This window comes from Nannospalax galili, unplaced genomic scaffold (assembly GCF_000622305.1).
Source record: "Nannospalax galili isolate Female #2095 unplaced genomic scaffold, S.galili_v1.0 scaffold298, whole genome shotgun sequence".
Taxonomy (NCBI): domain Eukaryota; kingdom Metazoa; phylum Chordata; class Mammalia; order Rodentia; family Spalacidae; genus Nannospalax; species Nannospalax galili.
In genome coordinates, this window is record NW_008344488.1 from 2,977,639 (window position 1) to 2,983,325 (window position 5,687).

A 5,687-nucleotide genomic window follows, 5' to 3' on the forward strand; every position below is an offset into this window, starting at 1 on the left:
AACCAACCAGTTACTTGATATTCAAGCATTTCAGTCATCCCAGTTAGTTTTATCAGTCTCACCACTTGGGAGTAAGATATACAAAATCCAGGGTATGCATAAGTCGCCCATGTAGATTGGCTATTTTTTTTTTAAATGAAAATCCAGAATGTTTCAAGATCTCATCTCAATTTTATAGGACCAAATGCATTTTTGTTGTTACTGCTTTCATAGACAACCAGATCCTAAGGATCTAGCTTAATGAATTCAGTATACACCCCTTAAACACTTGCTGTAGAGAACACAACATGGACCTAGGACAATCCTTGCCTCAAAAGATGTCTAGTTGGTATTAGAAACAGACAGATAAAGAGATAACAATCACATATTGATGTTACTGATCTGAAAGAGACTTGTACTTAGTTCATGTGGAGGTTAGAGTGGAGATAGCACAGACTGCAAGGGAGGAGAAACACTTCCTGGAACAGGGTTTCATATCACTCAAAGCCATATGCCTGATGTGTTAGCTATAAACAGGTATATTTGTAGTGTGAAGCTAAATTGTAAGCTGTGCTTAGTCACCTTGGAGTGACTGAACAAATATGTTCACCAACAAATTTTAATTTGAAAACTTGTTTTGTAACAAAAGAATTAGAAAAGGAAGATGGAATGTAGCTGAGATGATAGTAACACATGGCCAGGCCATTGCTGTGCTCAGTGAGCCATCCTCACCAACCTCACCAAAGACAGCTGTTTGAAGAGATACCAGCCCATTGCATTCTAATATTTCTCATTTGATATCACAGCTGCTTTGTAAAAATACTACAGCTAATGCTAGATTCAATATATTTTTCAACAACCTCTTCCTAATGAAATATTAGAGAGCCTGAGCTTATTCATGGATTCTAAGCCAGTCGACAACTCATTTGTAATCAACTATCTTTCCAAAGAAGATTATTTTATTAAACAATGTCCACAGTATCACATCAGTTTTACATAACTTGGGAGAATTTGCATTTCATAGAGTGATAGTTTTTGACTTGGTCTTGAGGTCCTTAATTCTCTAGGGGTAAGCTAAGTGTAATCCCTGCTTTAAAACAAAAACAGGAAAGTTGCTCCCTATGTGCCATGAATATAGGAGTGTGCGTGTGTGTGTGTGTGTGTGTGTGTGTGTGTGTATGTGTATGTGTGTGTGTTGTGTGTGTATGTGTGTATGTCTGTGTGTGTGTATGTGTTGGAGAGGGGAAGACATAATTTGGTCTCTAAGGTGAACATGCCATTTTCTTACCCATGAGTTCCCATCATAAAAGAATGAGTTCCCACTCACATAAAGAATGTCATAAGTGCATTGTGTGAGTTATGAACCAATAGAATCCCAAGTTTCATAAATATATTCTAATTTTGAGCCACACTTGCTGCACCAATGATTACTAAAATAAGTTTAACATTATTTTATAAGCTTACTTAGTAATACATATATTACATATAGTCTAAACAGTTATGCCACACAGGATGATAATGTCCCCCACCCCCAAGAGTCACAGACTATTTAAAAAAAACCTCGGTGCCGGACATGGGAAAACTCCTTTTGAGTTGCTGGTCAGGGTACTCCAAGAGACTTCCAAAACAATATAGTGTATTGCTATTGCCCTTGGTTTCCTCCCAGAACTTGAAAATTAAGACACTATTACAGAAGACACCACACATTTAGGGCATAGGGGTTGGAGGAATCAGGCTGTAACTGGCCTGGAAACCTCCTCCATGAGGACGAGCTCTCATAGTATGGGTTGGTGCTATGCAGGCTGCCGAGGAAGAAAAGTCTATGGCCCACAACAATGACTGGCCCAGCAAGGTATCCCTAACGATGCAATAGTGGCATTTTTAATCTTGGAGTTAACCAATAACTACCTTTATTGCACTTAAAGGTCACTCAATTGAAGGGATTTTATGCTTGGCACTGTAAACCTAGCCAATACTTATGGCTGGAAAGATCATAGACCTTAGAGGAAAACCTTCTATTGCAATTTTCCTAAACAAATATAATTTCTAATTCTATTTAAAATACTTATCCTTATATCCACAGATAAGTAGCATTCTCATCAAAGAAGCTCCTTTTTTCAACAGGTGGAGATTATTACAGAGACCCACAACTGGCCAAGTTGAAGAAAATAAGTGATCATAGGGTGCTCAATCCCCCTTTGATACATGTAATATTACATCCTTACACTTAAGGCTCAGGGAACATCATGGAAGAGGGGGGAGAAAGATTGTAAGAGTCAGAGGATCAGGATGCCTGCTGCTAGATAGTGTCTTCCAGATATGACATAGAAGCTGTACCCATGAAATCACACAATGGTTGCCTAAAAAAGACCTGCATAATGACAACACCAGCTGACATGCCGACATGAATGGGGAAAATTTCCCAAGGTCACCACCTCCAGATGAAGAGCTTTAGGTAATCAATGATTGCTGAGATAGGGAGAATTAGTTTCTTTTAGGAATGAGCTCCCTAATAGGTTATCCAATCCCAAGTGGTCAGACCTAAACACATGTACATATGGGCATCACTAAATGGACTCAGTAGGATATATATATATATGTATATATATACATATATATGTATATATGTGTGTGTATATACACATGTATATGTAATAATAACGAAAGAAGTCATGAATTTGAGAGAGAGTAGGGGGGTGTGGGAGGAAGACAGAGGGATAGAAATGATGTGGATAAAATACTTCTATATAAATTTCTCAAAGAAATTAAAAAAGAAAAGAACTTTTGTCTGTGAGATGCCCAGACCTAAGTGAAACATCTACAATGGAACCGCTACACCTAAGGTTCATGGGACGTAGTGGAACAAGCGGTAGAGAGAATACTAATGCATCTCTCAACTCTCACCAGAGGGCAATGAACAGAGAAGGCTACAACTGGCCAAAATGTAGAGAATAACAGACTGCAGAGTGCATGTCCCTGGATAGGACTCCTGTGTTAAACCTTACCTACACAAAACTCAGGGATCATTACAGATGAGGGAATGGAAAGAATGTAAGAGCCAGGGGTAGTGCATGACCACAAAGAAACAGTCTTCCAGACTTCCAAGAACTTGCTCATATGGACTTACAGCAATGGTAACAGCATGCACAAAAACATGAAAACGCAATCAGACAAAAAACAGCACAGAGCTTGGGAAATGGGCAGGAGGTTCCTACCTTAGCTGAGGAATTATTGACAGCTAATCACTGTTGGATGAGGTAGAGTAGATCCTCTTTAAGGGAACGATGCAAGATAGGCTGACTACGCTCCAGTGGTGAACATACAAGATACCCCTGGGTGTACAAACTTGACTCCATAGGCCTTAACATATATGACAAAAATGCATGAAATCTTATGGGCAATGGGGAAGTACAGACAGGTTAGGGGGTCTAAATATGATTAAGATATATTGTATGATATGTACAAAAATTCAATTAAAATATGCATTGACAAAAGAGAAAGGAACTTGACGACAATTTCTTGGAGCCAAAGAGGGATTCTGCCCATAGTTTTAGAGCAGAGATCATGGGGAAAGGACAGAAGAAGGGGAGGCAGAGTTCAACTTTTTAAAAGAAATTATTATTTTTATTTTTTGTGTATGATTGTATTGCCTGCATGTGTGTAAGTGCACTCGTGTCGTGCAATGCCCATGGAGGTCAGAGGAGAGGATTGTATTCCCCTGCAACTGGAGTTACAGACGGTTGTTAGCCACCATGTGGGTGCTGGGAATTGAACTTGGGTCCTCTGCAAGAACAGTCAGTGCTCTTAACCACTCAGCCATCTCTCTAACTCGAGTTCAACTTTTATAGCGACATGGTGAGGACACTAGGAAAAGAGAAAAGAATTAGTGCCTAGGGCCTTTGCTTCTTATAGTTTTTTTTTTTTTAAAGGGATGCACTTCTTTTAGGGTAATATGGGTCTTAGATGTGAAAGCAGTGCTTTATACTTTTGGGGCAAAAAAGAGGAATTTTTAACCTTAATATTATTTGATTTAGCCTTGTGGTCAGCTAAGAGTTATTGTACATGGCCCAAGATAGGAAGGAATAATTACCAATCTCATTCACTGGTGTTGGTTTAGCTTTTAGTTTGGTTAGCTATAGGCCAGTGTAAAGACCCTATTGTTGGTTCATCTTTAACCTTATGATTCCTTGTGTGGCATGTGGATCTTTATCTCTCACTGAGAGGCCAGTGCTGGTTTATTTTCAGTCTATTATGGAGGCCACCACTTGGCAAATGAGATAAAATAGCTTGGAGATTCTCCTTTGTTGTGCTTAAAATTTGCCTCTTTTGGGGTGTCTTACTTTTCCTGTTGCTGTGGTAAAACACTCTGACTAAAGCAACTTTAGGGAGAAAGGATTTATTTTACCTCACAGCTTATGTCAGGGAAATTGAGACAGGAGGAGCTTGGGAGAGCTAGTCACATTAAATCCATAATCAGAAAAGAGCAGTGAATGTTTGCCTGCTTGTGCTCAGCTCACTTCCTCCACTCCTTCACAGTTCAGGAACCCCTGCCTAGGGAATGGTGCCACCCACCGTGGGTGGGTCTTCCAACCTCAATTACTGGAATCAAGATAATCCTCCACAGGCATGTCCAGAGGCCCATCTCCCAGATGACTCTAAATTCTGTCAAGTTGACAATTAATACTAACTACCATACAGGACATAACCATTTGCCATTTTTCTCAGAGGAAGCTAACATATTGATGTTCACATGTCTCAAATGATGCCTGGGAAGGAGACAGCTGCAGACGACCCTTTCATTCCAATTCTTCCTGCCTAGCTCTCCCTTTCAACACCAGTACCCTTGCCCTAAGTCCCTCAGAGCACTATGGTTCAAGTTTCATTATAAATGAAACCTAGTTGTTGCTCTGTCCCACAAAGCATCATGTATGTGTAGGAAAACAGAATGTTCTTTTTTCAGTGTTATTATTAGCACATATTTTTTAAGTATCATGTGACAGGATTATCATGGACCTTCATTATTATAAAATACACTGGGGAACTATAATTAAAATAAAAATCTTTTCCCAACCCCCAAATCCTCTTCACAAAAATAGTAGAGAAAGGATGCACACCACAGGTAATCCACTAAAAAATTGCAAATACAGAGTAAAACCTCTTCCATTTACATTTCCGAGCATGAACAGCATAATGTGCATAAGTTCTCAAGATGAAAACAAGTTCACAAGGAGGAGAATTTGACAACTCCGTTTGTGATCTATATTTCATCTGAGAGTCACCTGGTAATTGAGATAGCCATCTGTGTTAAACTGGCTTTATCCAATGGGAAAATGAACTTCTATCTGTAAGACAGGAAATAATTTTGCAGCGTGTAGGCAGGCCTTCTCTAAAGTTAGGCTCCTACCACCTAAAGACACCAGAGACAGGGCCACAGTACCTAAGGTTCCCTTCAAGGAGATGGTCCAGGGTGGTGGTGGCTGGAGACACAGCTCCACAAAGCTGCCTGTGACAGCCTGAGAAGTTCTTTTCTGAGAACTAGGCTCAAGGGAAGCACAGATTCTTTAAGAAAGCAAATTTAGTTTGAAGCAGAATTGGGGTTTACTAAAAAAGGATTTTAACTTTAAGGAGACAGGGAGAGGGAGAGGGGTAGGGGGAGTGAGGGGAAGGAGAGAGAGAGAGAGAGAGAGAGAGAGAGAGAGAGAGAGAGA